At 42.9% G+C, this 14,873-nt stretch overlaps 1 protein-coding gene across 4 annotated transcripts in view; it reads right to left on the minus strand.

Moving 5' to 3' along the window:
- The window catches only part of MSANTD7 (Myb/SANT DNA binding domain containing 7), a 501,345-nt gene that overhangs the window by 286,464 nt on the left and 200,008 nt on the right, over positions 1-14,873 (minus strand). The window lies entirely within an intron of this gene.

The following is a 14,873-nucleotide window of genomic DNA, read 5'->3' on the forward strand; positions in this document are numbered from 1 at the left end:
TTGTAATGATGGCCCAGAGCCAGTAAAACCCTCAGAAGAACCACCTGGATGACTCCTTAGGTTGCTTCTCAGACAACGGTGTAAAATACAGAAAAAGATGGCTACTTCTAAGAAGGAAAATAGACAATCAAGAGTGATAAATATACATTTTCAGTGTTTATAACTGAGGGCTGTTATTGATCTACAAAGCTTCAATAAAACTAGGCTAAATGTATCCCACACTTTCCAATTAAAATAGGTAAAACCTGTCTTTCTGGTGTCTGTTTATTTTTGACTGGCACATCTCATGATCAGTTGGACTTGGATTAAAATGTAACCCAATGTTCAAATTTATTTAACAGATGTTTCCTGATGGCTCATGATCAAGATCCTGGGTCATTTCTTAATCCTGGAGGTATCTTCATGCAAATATAATATTGACTGTTCTCAACAGAAAACCACTAGAGGCGTGTATTTGATTGGAGTCCCAGTGGAGAGAAGGGAATCAAGGAGGCATTTTCAAGAAGCAATGGCTTAACTTTGACCAGTATACTCAGTGGTTAGTGCACTGAAGGATCACAGGTCTGATTCCCAGTCAAGGAGGATGAACAATGGCTTAGATTTTTCCAGAACTGAAGCATGATACCAGTCCAAAGGTAAAAGATGCCCAGTGAATTCCAAGAAGAATAATTTAAAAAGAAAGAAATCTACATACAGAGGCATTATAATAAAACTGCTAAACAAAAAAGAAATGAAGACAAAGAACATATATTGAAAGCAGCCAGGCAAAGAGGAAGTGAGGGTGGACTATTATCTTGGAAGGAAGAGTAATTAGACAGAAATATAAAAAGGTAGAAGAGAGTATAATGATATCTTTAAGTGCTAAAGAGAAAATTGCCAAATTAGAATCCTCAAAACAACTTTTAAGGAACAGGGTAAACAAAAGACATTTTCAGACAAGTAAAAACAAAGTTTTTTGCCAGAAGACACTCTCTAAATAAAAATTTAAAGAAAATACTTGGGCAGAAAGTAAATGATAGCAGATGGAAGATTTGAGATGTAAAAAGGAATGAAAAACAAAGAGTGGTAAATAGTGGTAAATATTTGAGCAAGTGTAAAGGACATTGACTGTATAAAATAGTAGTATCTAATGGGCCTTAAAATATATGTGGAATTAAAATACCAGACAAAAATAATGTATGTCAGAAGTGAGTAAACGAAGATCCTTATGTTATTATCTTAGAGGTTTTAATAAATGCAGACTTTAATAAATATGCACGCTTTAATTTGTAAGGCAAGTCCTTAAAAGAACAGAAACACATCATAAGTCATCCAAACTAGAAGAGAGGAATATTTAGTCATTCAGTGGGCACAGAGAAAACAATTTCTAAGAGAGGAGTAGCTATCTGAAAGCAATGGAAAAGAAGGGCATGGCGACCTGAGAAAGAGGCAGAAAGAACAGCATGTTTCATCTCCCAGAGGAAACAAAATGAGTGCTCTATGACCGGCAAGTAGAGTATGGATGAGCAGGTGGTGAGAGAAAAAACAAGGCAGTAAGTAGGAGACAGGTTGTGAGTGGCCTTGTAAGCAAGAGATTTCAACTTGATCTTTTTTTTTTTTAATACTTTTTTTAATATTTTGTAATCTTTTTTTATTGCTTAAAGTATTACAAAGGGTATTACATATGTGTCCATTCCCCCCCGCCCCCCCGCCCTAGACAGTCCCCTAGCCTCCCCTATCCCCCAGTGTCTTATGTCCATTGGTTATGCTTATATGCATGCATACAAGTCCTTTGGTTGATCTCTTACCCCCCTACCTCCTGCCCCCCAACCCTCCCCGGCCTTCCCGCTGCAGTTTGACAATCTGTTTGAGGCAGCTCTGCCTCTGTATCTATTATTGTTCAAAAGTTTATAATGGTCTCTATTATCCATGAATGAGTGAGATCATGTGGTATTTTTCCTTCATTGACTGGCTTATTTCACTTAGCATAATGCTCTCCAGTTCCATCCATGCCGTTGCAAATGGTAAGAGTTCCTTCCTTTTTAGAGCAGCATAGTATTCCATCGTGTAGATGTACCACAGTTTTCTAATCCATTCATCTGCTGATGGGCACTTAGGCTGTTTCCAGATCTTAGCTATGGTGAATTGTGCTGCTATGAACATAGGGTTGCATATATCCTTTCTGATTGGTGTTTCTGGTTTCTTGGGATATATTCCTAGAAGTGGGATCACAGGGTCAAATGGGAGTTCCATTTTCAGTTTTTTGAGGAAACTCCATACTGTCTTCCATAGTGGCTGCACCCGTCTGCATTCCCACCAGCAGTGCACAAGTGTTCCTTTTTCTCCACATCCTCTCCAGCACTTGTCATTTGTTGATTTGTTGATGATAGCCAGTCTGACAGGTGTGAGATGGTACCTCATTGTTGTTTTGATTTGCATCTCTCGGATGATTAGTGACGTTGAGCATGTTTTCATATGTCTCTTGGCTTTCTGAATGTCCTCTTCTGAAAGGTGTCTATTTAGGTCCTTTGCCCATTTTTTGATTGGATTGTTTATCTTCCTTTTGTTAAGTTGTATGAGTCCCTATAAATTTTGGAGATTAGGCCCTTATCAGATATGACATTGGCAAATATGTTTTCCCACACAGTGGGTTTTCTCGTTGTTTTGTTGATGGTTTCTTTTGCTATGCAGAAGCTTTTTATTTTGATGTAGTCCCATTTGTTCATTTTCTCTTTAGTTTCAAGTGCCCTAGGAGCTGTATCAGTGAAGAAATTGCTTTGGCATATGTCTGAGATTTTGTTGCCTTTGGATTCTTCTAGAATTTTTATGGTTTCCTGACGTACATTTAAGTCCTTTATCCATTTTGAGTTTATTTTTGTGTATGGTGTAAGTTGGTGGTCTAGTTTCATTTTCTTGCATATATCTGTCCAATTTTCCCAACACCATTTATTGAAAAGACTATCTTGGCTCCATTGTATGTTCTTGCCTCCTTTGTCAAATATTAATTGAGCATATTGGTTCAGGCCGATTTCTGGGCTCTCTATTCTATTCCATTGATCTATATGCCTATTCTTGTGCCAGTACCAGGCAGTTTTGAGAACAGTGGCTTTGTAATACATCTTGATATCTGGTATTGAGATCCCACCTACTTTGTTCTTTTTCAGGATTGCTGCAGCTATTTGGGGTCTCTTTTTTATTCCAGATGAATTTTTGGAGAGTTCGTTCTAGATCTCTGAAGTATGCTGTTGGTATTTTAATGGGAAGTGTGTTGAATTTATAGATTGTTTTGGGTAGTATGGACATTTTAATGATGTTGATTCTACCAATCCATGAACACGGTATGTTCTTCCATCTGTTTATGTCTTCCTCTATATCTTTTTTCAACGTCCTGTAGTTTTCTGAGTAGAGGTCTTTTACCTCTTTAGTTAAGTTTATTCCTAGGTAGCTTAATTTTTTTGGTGCGATGGTAAACGGGATTGTTTTTATAATCTCTCTTTCTGAAAGTTCACTATTGGTGTATAGAAATGCCTCAGATTTCTTGGGGTTAATTCTGTATCCTGCTACATTGCCAAATTCATGTATTAAGTCTAGTAGCTTTTTGATGGAGTCTCTAGGGTTTTGTATGTACAATATCATGTCGTCTGCAAATAAGGACAGTTTTACTTCCTCTTTTCCAACTTGGATGCCTTTTATTTCTTCTTCTTGCCTAATTGCAATGGCTAACACTTCCAGTACTATGTTGAACAGGAGTGGTGAGAGGGGGCATCCCTGTCTTGTTCCTGTTCTTAGGGGAAATGGTGTTAGTTTTTGTCCATTGAGTATGATGTTGGCTGTGTGCCTGTCATATATGGCTTTTATTATGTTGAGGTATGATCCTTCTACTCCCGCCTTACTGAGCGTTTTTATCAAAAATGGGTGTTGAATTTTGTCAAATGCTTTTTCTGCATCAATTGATATCACCATGTGTTTTTTTTCTTTCAATTTGTTTATGTGATGTATCACGTTTATTGATTTGCGGATATTGTACCATCCTTGCATCCCTGGGATAAATCCTACTTGGTCATGGTGTATGATCTTTCTGATGTACTGCTGGATCCGATTTGCTAAGATTTTGTTGAGGATTTTGGCATCTATGTTCATGAGGGATATTGGCCTGTAATTCTCTTTCATTGTGTTGTCTTTACCTGATTTTGGTATTAGGGTGATGCTGGCTTCATAGAATGAGCTTGGAAGTGTTCCTTCCTCTTGAATTTTTTGTAGTAGTCTGAGGAGGATAGGTTTTAGTTCTTCCTTGAATGTTTGGTAAAACTCCCCTGTGAAGCCGCCTGGTCCTGGTCTTTTGTTTGATGGAAGCTTTTTGATGACTGCTTCAATTTCTTCCATAGTTATTGGCCTGTTGAGATTTTTAGATTGTTCCTGATTGAGTTTTGGAATGTTGTATTTTTCTAGGAATTTGTCCATTTCCTCCAGGTTGTCTAGTTTGTTGGAGTAGAGCTGTCCATAGTATTTTTTAACAATCCTTTGTATTTCTGTGGGGTCTGTTGTTATTTCGCCTCTATCGTTTCTTATTTTGTTTATTTGGGTCCTCTCTCTTTGCTTCTTGGTGAGTCTGGCTAGAGGTTTGTCAATCTTGTTTATCCTTTCAAAGAACCAGCTCTTTGTTTCATTGATTTTCTGTATTTTTTTTTTGTCTCTATGTCATTTATTTCTGCTCTGATCTTTATTATCTCCTTCTTTCTGCTCACTCTGGGGTTTTCTTGTTGCTCTCTTTCTAATTCTTTGAGTTGTAGAGTTAGATGATTTACTACCATTTTTTCTTGTTTTTTGGGATAGGCCTATAGAGCTATAAACTTCCCTCTCAGGACTGCTTTCATTGTGTCCCATAGGTTTTGGATTGTTGTGTTTTCAATGTCATTAGTTTCCAGGATGTTTTTAATTTCTTCTTTGATCTCATTGGTAACCCAATCAATATTTAATAGCATGCTATTCAGCTTCCAGGTGTTTGAGTATTTTGGGTTGTTTTTATTGTAGTTTATTTCTAATATTATGCCATCGTGGTCTGCGAAGATGCTTTTTATGATTTCAATCTTCTTGAATTTGGGGATACTTTGCTTGTGACCCAATATATGGTCTATTTTTGAATATGTCTTATGAGCACTTGAGTAGAACGTATTCTCCCTGGCTTTGGGGTGAAGTGTTCTGAAGATGTCTATTAAGTCCATCTGATCTAGTGAGTCATTTAGGATTGCTGTATCTTTGCTGATTGTTTGTCTAGAGGACTTATCCAGTGCTGTCAGTGGTGTATTAAAGTCCCCTACTATGATTGTATTGTTGTCGATCTCTCCTTTGATATCTTCCAGGAGGTTTTTTTTATGAATTTGGGTGCTCCTGCATTGGGTGCATATATGTTTACCAGGGTTATATCTTCTTGTTGTATTGATCCCTTTATTATTATGAAGTGGCCTTCCTTATCTCTTGTTATGGCCTTCACTTTGAGGTCTATTTTGTCCGATATAAGTATTGCTACCCCAGCTTTCTTTTCCTTTCCATTTGTCTGAAAGATATTTTTCCATCCTTTCACTTTCAGTCTGTGTGAGTCCCTTCTAATGAGGTGGGTTTCTTGTAGACAGCAGATGTATGGGTCATGTTTTTTTATCCATTCAGCCACTCGATGTCTTTTGGTTGGAGCATTTAGTCCGTTTACGTTTAAAGTTATTATTGAAAGTAACTTGTTTGTAGCCATTTCTTTTTTTGTGTGGCTGTTTTCTTTCTGAGCTTTTTATTTCTTCTTTTTATACCAGTCCCTTTAGCATTCCTTGCATTGCTGGCTTGGTGGTGATAAACTTCCTTAGCCTTTTTTGTCTGTGAAGCTTCTTATTTCTCCTTCAAATTTGAATGATAGCCTTGCTGGATAGAGTATTCTTGGATTCGGTCCTTTGCTTTGCATCACTTTGTAAATTTCTGTCCATTCTTTTCTGGCCTGATGTGTTTCTGTTGAGAAATCATTTGATAATCTAATGGGAGATCCCTTGTATGTAACTTTCCGTCTCTCTCTTGCAGCCTGTAAGATTCTCTCTTTGTCCTGAACATTTGCCATGGTGATTATGATGTGTCTTGGTGTGGGTCTTTTCGGGTTCACCTTGTTTGGGACTCTATGGGCTTGTGTGACTTTTTTCTTCCCCACCTCAGGGAAGTTTTCTGATATTATTTCTTCGAATAGGTTTTCTAATCCTTGTTCATCTTTCTGTTGTTCTGGCACCCCTATTATTCGTATGTTGCTTTGTTTCATGTTGTCCCAAAGCTCCCTTAGGCTCTCCTCCTGTCTTTTCATTTTTTTCTCCAATTGCAGTACATTTTGGGTGTGTTTTGCTTCCTTGTCTTCTAATTCACTAATTCGGTCCTCCGCTTCTCCTAGTCTACTGTTGATACTTTCAATGGTGTTTTTTATTGCAGCTATATCACTCTTCATTTCTTCTTGGGTCTTACTTAAGTTGTTGATTTTTTCATCTGTTTCTTCTTGCTTCTTGCATAGGTAGTTGACTTTTTCATCTGTTTCTTCTTGCTTCTTGCATAGGTAGTTGACTTTTTCATCTGTTTCTTCTTGCTTCTTGCAGAAGTTGTTGATTTTTTCCTCCATCCAGTTTATGCACTCTAGGACCCTTATTCTGAATTCTTTTTCTGTCATGTTGCATGCCTCTGTATTACTTAGCTGCTTTTCTGGAGAGTCCTCCTTCTCTTTCCTTTGGGGGTTTCTTTGTCTACCCATGTTTGATCTCACTGACATATCTAGACATTGAGTCGTTCAGTGGCTGCTCCCTGGGTGGCAGTGACTCCTTGGTCTGTGGTTGCTCTTTAGGCGGTTGCGGTAGCAGCTGCTCTTCAGTTGGCAGCAGCTCCTCTAGTGGGTGCTGTTCACAGCTGTGGTGGCTCTTCTGGCTGGTGGGGGGAGGTTTCACGTACAGCTGCTGTTCCTCAGCAGAGGGTGTGGTGCTCAGAAGGCTGCTGTTGCTTGGATCTGCTGCGTTGATTTAAAGACACAAAATACAACACAACAAGGCACCACGTACCAGGCACGGCACTGCACGGTCTGGTCAGCTCTTCAGGCTGCTACCTTTAGGCTCAGTCCTCCGTGATCACAAAACCCAGCTCTCAAATCCCCCGGTGGCGCCAGGAATCCCGCGGATCTCCTTTCCCCAGTCAGGGGCTGTGCCTGTCCCAAGGGCACGCGGCTGTCTGCCAGGCGGTCTCCCTCCAACCCTCTGGGCTCAGAGGTCTGGCAAACTTTCCTGCCCAAATCCCTGGGGTTTTTTACCTTTCCAGGGGAGTTCTGCCCTTCCCGGCTGCAAACCATCTCACCAGCTGAGCAGTTTCGCCAATTCGGGGTGGGTGTTATTAGTTTCAGCTGCTCACTCCATTTGCTCCGGGACAGGACCTGGGACGCGTCTGCCTATATCGCCGCCATCTTCCGTCCCTCCTCAACTTGATCTTAACAGTGAATTCATCTTAAGATCTTGGACTTGACCCTAAGAATGATAAGAATCCATTGAAAGGTACAATGACCAGAGTTGCTTTTCTGAATGATGGCTTGGGTTACAAGGTCGAGTGAGGGAAAGAGTAAGTTAGAAGTCTGTTGTCCTGCTGATAAGCTAATAGGCTTCTCCACCCACCCCCCCATCCCTAAAACAGTATATATCCTGCCATTGTGAGAATAAAGTTGGAGGCTTGATCAAAAAAAAAATAAAAATAAAAAAATAAAAAATAAAATAAAATAAAATAAAATAAAAAGAAGTCTGTTGTAATGATCTAGGACAGAAAGGATGGTGATCTGGCTGAATCCTAAAATGTGCAAACACTTATTGAATACTTACTAAGGTCCAGGCATTGCTCTATGCTTTTCATATGTATTCAGCTTTTTATTTTCACAATTAAGTAAGTATTCTGCACAAAAATGATGGTGTTATTATTTGCATCTTGCAGATGAACAAAACAGGCACAGAGAGGTTAATTGACTGACTAAAAGACACATGTGGACAGGGAGCAGACCCAAGGAGTCTGGCCCCAGGAACTGTCTGTCCTCTTAAGCACTAATACATTCCATTCTTATGCTAAGGGACTGCAGAAGAGGCTGGATTCCCCAGGTCCTTCAGCCCTGGGAGTTAATACGATTTGGCAATTTATTAGAGACTAGTGGCCCGGTGCACGAAATTCATACACGGGGGAGGGGCGTCCCTCAGCCCGGCCTGCACCCTCTCCAATCTGGGACCCCTTGGGGGATGTCCAACTGTTGGTTTAGGCCCCATCCCTGTGGTATCAGGCCTAAATCTGCAGTTGAACATCCCCAATCTGGGACCACAGGCTCCTAACAGCTCACCTGCCTGCCTGCCTGATCACCCCTAACCACTCTGCCGGCCTTCTCGCCCCCAACTGCCCCCACTGGCCAGCCTGATCACCCCCAACTGCCCCCCCACCAGCCAGATTGCCCCCAATTGCCCCCCACTGCCAGCCTGCTCTCCCCCAACTGCCCTCCCCTCCTGGCCTAATCACCCCCTAACTGCCTCTGCCTTGGCCCTACCACCATGGCTTTGTCTTGAAGGACGTCTGGAAAGTCTCCTAGAAGGTCTCCCAGTCTAATTAGCATATTACCCTTTTATTAGTATAGATAGAGGCCTGGTGCATGGGTGGGGGCAGGCTGGTCTGCCTTGAAGGGGGTTCCGGATCAGGGTGGGGGTCCCCTTGGGGGGAAGGGCCGGCCTGGGCGAGGGGTCTGGGACAGTTTGCAGGCCAGCCACTCCCCCATCGGGATGGGGGGGTCCCTGCTGAGGGGGCGTGGCCAGCCTGGGCGAGGGGCTAATGGCTGTTTGCAGGCTGGGCATGCCCCCATCAGGGTGAGGGTCCCCGCTGGGGGCAAGGTGGGCCTGGGCGAGGGGCTGAGGGCCATTTGGGGCAGTTTGCAGGCCGGCCAAACCCCCGGCTTTGTCCGGAAGGACGTTTGGAAGGTCTCCGGAAGGTCTCCCAGTCTAATTAGCATATTACTCTTTTATTAGTATAGATGGGGGAGGGAGGAATCTGGTTGATTCCCAGCTTTCTGGCTTGAGCAGCTGGATACATATTTACTGAAATAGAAACCACAAGAGGAGGAGTGGATTTGGGGAAAAGGTGATGCGTTTAGTTTGGTATGTGTTAAGTTTGAAGGCCTTCAAGAGGAGATTATCAGAAACTGTTTGGCTACAGGATCTGGATCTGAGGAACATATCTGAGAGGAGATTTTGGGGATGGTCTTCATCAAGGGGAAATTGGAGCTAAGGGAAAGACTGAGAAGGTCTGGGAGAGAACAGAAAGCAGGTTCTTAACTGGGGAGTGGGTCAGAGAGCACCAAAAGTCAACATAGGCCTTCTTCCTAGAAGAAACGGCCATGCCTGTTTGTGTTGCTGCTCAGTGCAGTTTTGGGGGGTGGAGGTCCTGAGCTCTTCACCAAACTCACCTGTGGACTCACTGACAGCCGGTGCATTTCAGGTTATGAGTGACAAGAAAGTGGACTAGGACAGAGCCTTGGGCATCACGACTATTTAAATAGTAGGCAGGAAAAGAAGCTGCCATGGAGACTGGGATAGGAAGGCCAGGAAAGTAGGAGGAGAGTGGCCAAGTGGGCCCCTCAGGAAGAGGCCCTTTTGCAGCCGCTGCACAAACACGATCACTGTAGGAGGGTGCTGGGTAAGTGTCTTTATTCAACATTTCCTGGGCCAGGATGATTTAAGCTACATATTCTCTGGTTAGGGGAGAGAGGTATAAATCATTTCCTCTAAAGTGTCCTTAGTTGGGGAAGATAAGGTCTTGCAATTCACAAGCTAGCTGCAGGCTGCCCAAACTATTTGGCCTTGTTTAATTTTCTTATCTCAGTTTCCCCATTCCACTTTCCCAGGAATTTCTCTAGCTTCCCTGCCACACAACACCCTTTGATTTTTGTGACTTTTCAAGTTGGAAAATGGTAGGTTATGTGCCTGTGGTTCCCCTCTCTCACCAAGGGCTCAATTCTACCACCACACTTCCTCCTGGGGTCTCAATGCTGCACCACAGAAAGAAAGTAAGATGCTCTTGACTGGTGAGCACAGAAGATGGTGGTATTTGCGCCATTCCCAGAACTTGAAACGTCACCATTCTAACAAACCAACTTTCTCTGCTCTGCAGCTTTCTTTTCTCTAATTTTGCTTCTCTGTGTTCCTAGAAGTCCCCCCTCCCCACTGCATTCTCTCCTAGCTCCTACTCACCTCCTACCTCTAGGAGGTTCAGTGAATAACTCCAGCTTTAACAATCAATGCTTCGTCCTGGCTGGTGTGTGGCTCAGTCAGCTGGAGTGTCTGTCATCCTGTGCACCAAAAAGTCGTAGGCTTGATCTCTGTCGGGGCATATATCTAGGTTGTAGGTTCCATCCCCTGTCAGGACATGTACACGAGGCAACCAATTGATGTCTCTCTCTCTCTCTCTCTCTCTCTCTCTCTCTCTCCCTCCCTCTCTCTACCCTCCCTCCCTCCCTCTCTTGTCTTTCCCTCTCTATATTTCTCCCTCCTTTTCTATATCTCCTCCTCCTCTTTCTTCTCTCTTTCTCCCTCTCTCCCTCCCTCCCTCCCTCCTTTCCTACCTCTTTGTTACTATACTTATTCTAATAACTAGGGGCCCGGTGCACGAAATTCGTGCACTGGGTGTGTGTGGCAGGGAGTGTCCCTCAGCCCAGCCTGCCCCCTCTCACATACTGGGAGCCCTCAGGCGTTGACCCCCATCACCCTCCAATCGCAGGATCGGCCCCCTGCCCCTGCAGGACGCCTCTGGCTGAGGCGTCCGGCCCGGGCAGCGGGGACCCACAGCTGCAGCGGCCCCATGATCGTAGGCTTCGCTTTAGGCCCAGGCAAGGGACCCCTAGCTCCTGGGACTGCCAGCTTCGACCGTGCCCAGCTCCCATCGCTGGCTCCACCCCTACTTCCTGCTATCACTGGCCAGGGCGGCAAAGGCACCCGATTCTCTGATCATGGCTGGGGGGCAGGGCAAAGGCAGCCCCAGGGCTGCCTTTGCCCTGCCCCCCAGCTCTTAGCTCCCCCCTGGGTTTCCAATCACTGTCAGTGGCAGGGGGCTTCTTCCTGCTTTCCCTTTCGCCTCCCTGCATTGTGCCTACATATGCAAATTAGCCGCCATCTTGTTGGCAGTTAACTGCCAATCTTAGTTGGCAGTTAATTTGCATATAGCCCTGATTAGCCAATGAAAAGGTTAGCTCGTACGCCAATTACCATTTTTCTCTTTTATTAGTGTTGATGATAAGGAAAGGAATCAGTCATGCTCAGATGCCTAGATTTAAAGTCATAAAAGGATTTGACCTGTACAATCACCTATTATTTTGATTAAATATGCCCAGAAATCCAAATTTATAAACCTAAAATTAGGGAACCACTAATTTCTAGCAATATTCCTGCTACATATATAATATCACAGTCAGTAAAATTGTTAAGTGAGTTCAATACTTAACTTACTTGATAGATATTGAGGAGGAAACTGGTCTTGCAAGGCGTGTCAGGCCATAAAAACTGTGAACAATGCACTGCCCCTGGGGGGTGTGGGGGTGAGGTTGTTATCACTGGCCCCAGGACAGATCATCATATATGGCCTGGGGACCCCCAACACTTGGGGTCCTTCCTGTAAGCCCACAGAAGAGGGCGGAACCATATCTGCAAGACAAAGACCCCAGAAGGTTATAAAAAGTGAAGCCCTCTGTGTGTTTCTTCACTCTGATTTGGAAATTATTCCTGGAGTCCACTAGTATTAATAAACAGGGTCCCTCCCTTTCTCTAGGAAGTGTGCTTGGTATTTCTTTGGTCTTCTGTAACAATGTAAGAATGAAGGAAGCTGTTTTTCATAAGAGATAGAAACATAGGGCCCGATTTAGTTGCCAATTCTCTGAATATAAGAACATGCTAATTTCCATGCCTTCTAAGAACTACTTCAGAAATGACTTCCTATTTGACCCAGTGATCCCACTTCTAGACTATATCCCAAGAAGCTAGGAACACCAATCAGAAAGGATATATGCACCCCTATGTTCATAGCAGCACAATTCACCAAAGCTAAGATTTGGAAACAGCCTAAGTGCCCATCAGCAGATGAATGGATTAGAAAACTGTGGTACATCTACACAATGGAATACTATGCTGCGGTAAAAAAGAAGGAATTCTTGCCATTTGCAACAGCATGGATGGAACTGGAGAGCATTATGCTAAGTGAAATAAGCCAGTCAGAGAAAGATAAATACCACATGATCTCACTCATTTGTGGAATATAGTGAACAACATAGACTGATGAACAGGGACAGATCCAGAGACAGAGAAGCAGTGATCAGATTGTCAAACCTCAGAGGGAAAGTAGGAAAGAGTGGGGGTTAGGAGGAGAGATCAACCAAAGGACTTGTATGCATGCATATAAGCCCAACCAATGGACACAGACAACAAGGGGATGAGAGCATGAGTGGGGGGAGGGGGAGGGCTGGGGGTTAATGGGGGGATGAGGACACATATGTAATACCTTAATCAATAAAGAAATTAAAGATTGAAAAAAAAGAGAAAGAAATCACTTCCTGTGCCAGAAAGGGCAATTTTGAGAAACCTTGTGCATCTAACACTTTGAACAGCAAGTCACAACATTCTCTGTGGGGTGATTTTCATTTGTGTGTTTTATTTGTGCCTGGTCAAGAAGTCTCATGCTAAGACACCCATAAACTGCCTAGTACCTTCAGGGGAATAAGACCATAGAACAAAGATGCTCAGCAGTTGTAAGCAATGGGTCTCCAGATGGCTCTCATGGTGGCTTTTCATGAAAAAAAAACAGCTTTCATCCTTGTTTTATAGATTATGTGCAATAATAAAAAGAATAAAAATGGTATAGTGAGGGCTTTGAACCCAAGATGTTTGGGTCCATAGCTTGGCTCTAACATTTAGCCAGTTCTGTGACCTGGAGCCAGTTGCTGAACCTATCGTGAGTTATCATGAGTCTCAAATGTTAGCTATAGTCCTTTTTTGTTTGTTTGTTAATCATCACTCGAGGATATTTTTTCATTGATTTTTAGGGAGAGTGGAAAAGAGAGGGAAAGACAGAAAGAAACACATCAATTGGTTGCCTCCTGCACAAGCCCTGACCAGGGCCCTGGCCAGGGAGGGGCCTGCAACCAAGGTATGTGCCCTTGCCTGGAATCAAATCAGGGACCCTTTGGTAAACAGTTCGATGCTCTATCCACTGAGCCAAACTGTCTAGGGCACTATAGTACTTTTGATCAGAAAGAAATATAACAAAATTGTAATATGCTTTGTTTGGGGCATTGAACCATAAGTGATTTTTAATTTTTCTACTTGGGGTATTTTCTTAAATGTTCTTTAATAAGCATGTATCACTTTCAAATGAAAAGAAGAAAAAGAAAAGATATTTATCCAATGTTTCCATCTTGGAACCGACTTGGATTCTATTTTCCAATGTATACAATTTGTTCTGGTAATAAATTATTTCTACCTTTATATCATAGGGTCCTATCAAAGTTTTAATAATAAAAGGCTAATATGCAAATTATCCCCTCAACCGCAAGTTTGACCAGGAGGCTGGGCCAGCCGGCCAACGGCCCACAGCCCCTTCCCCTGGTTGGTCCGGCCCGATTGGCCCTGATCAGGGCAGGCCAGCCGGCCCCTACCTGTGCATGAATTCATGCACTGGGCCTCTAGTAGAATTATATTTTGTTACTCATTAATAATAGGTAATATTATTACTAGTTTGTTATTATTTCTATTACTCATTTATTTATCTACCTACCCATCCATACTAGAACTATGGTGCTAAGAGATGCAATGACAGATAAACACTGTAGGCTTCTACCTCCATGAACTCAGTCCTGTAGGGAGTCAGGGAACATAAGAAAATAGACTTTTAAAACAGCGTGTAATAAACTGCTGAAATAAAATAAGTGCTGTGAAAACATGTCAAGGGAAGGAGTTGGAGAAAATGAGAAAAGGCTTCCTCTGAAGTGATGCCAGGTTAAGCAGAGAAGGAAGAGTGGGACCAACATGAATGAGCCATTATTCCTGCCCTCCAAGGGACCACCCAACCCAATTTAATATTGACTTGATAAGTCCTAGGGAGTTCTGCACCTACAACTAGTTCTGATCTGTTCAAAATTCAGCTCATGTCCCAAACTTTCCAAAAAAAGCTTTCCCTAATTTCTCTAGTCTATAAAATTCATGCTTTTTCTCTTCATGCTACTGGGCCCTGTTACTCATTACATAATGAGTTTACTTTGTTATCTTAACTGGATTGTGGGATCTAGGAGGGTTGTATTATTTGGGGTTCTCCAGAAAAAAGAACCAACAGGAGATAAGAAATTTCCTGTAAGGAATTGGCTCACGCATTGATGGAGGCTGACAGGCTCCAAGATCTGCAGTCAGCAAAGCTGGGGGAGTTCCACTCTGAAGACAGGAGAAAACAGATGGGCCAGCTCAAGAAATCAGGCAGGCGTTCCCCCTTCCTCACAGGAGGGAAGCCTTTTTGTTCTAGTTAGGCCTTCAAGTGATTGGACAAGACTCACCCACATTAGAGAGGGCAATCTGCTTTACTCAGTCTACCATGTCACATGTTAATCTCATCTAAAAACACCCTCTCAGACACACCAGAATAAAGTTTGACCAAATATCTGGGAACTCCATAGCCGAGCATAAAATTAGCATAACAGGGTCTACCAGTGTTTCCCATCTCTTAAGTAGCATGACCTTACATGCCACGGGCTTAATGTTTAGTCCCTGCTTCCTCCCCCTGGACATGTAAGGCCTAGTTCAGTCATGGTATCAGAGAACCTGGTAATGTTCACGGTTTGAGGCAGT

This window comes from Myotis daubentonii, chromosome 1, assembly GCF_963259705.1.
Source record: "Myotis daubentonii chromosome 1, mMyoDau2.1, whole genome shotgun sequence".
Lineage (NCBI taxonomy): Eukaryota > Metazoa > Chordata > Mammalia > Chiroptera > Vespertilionidae > Myotis > Myotis daubentonii.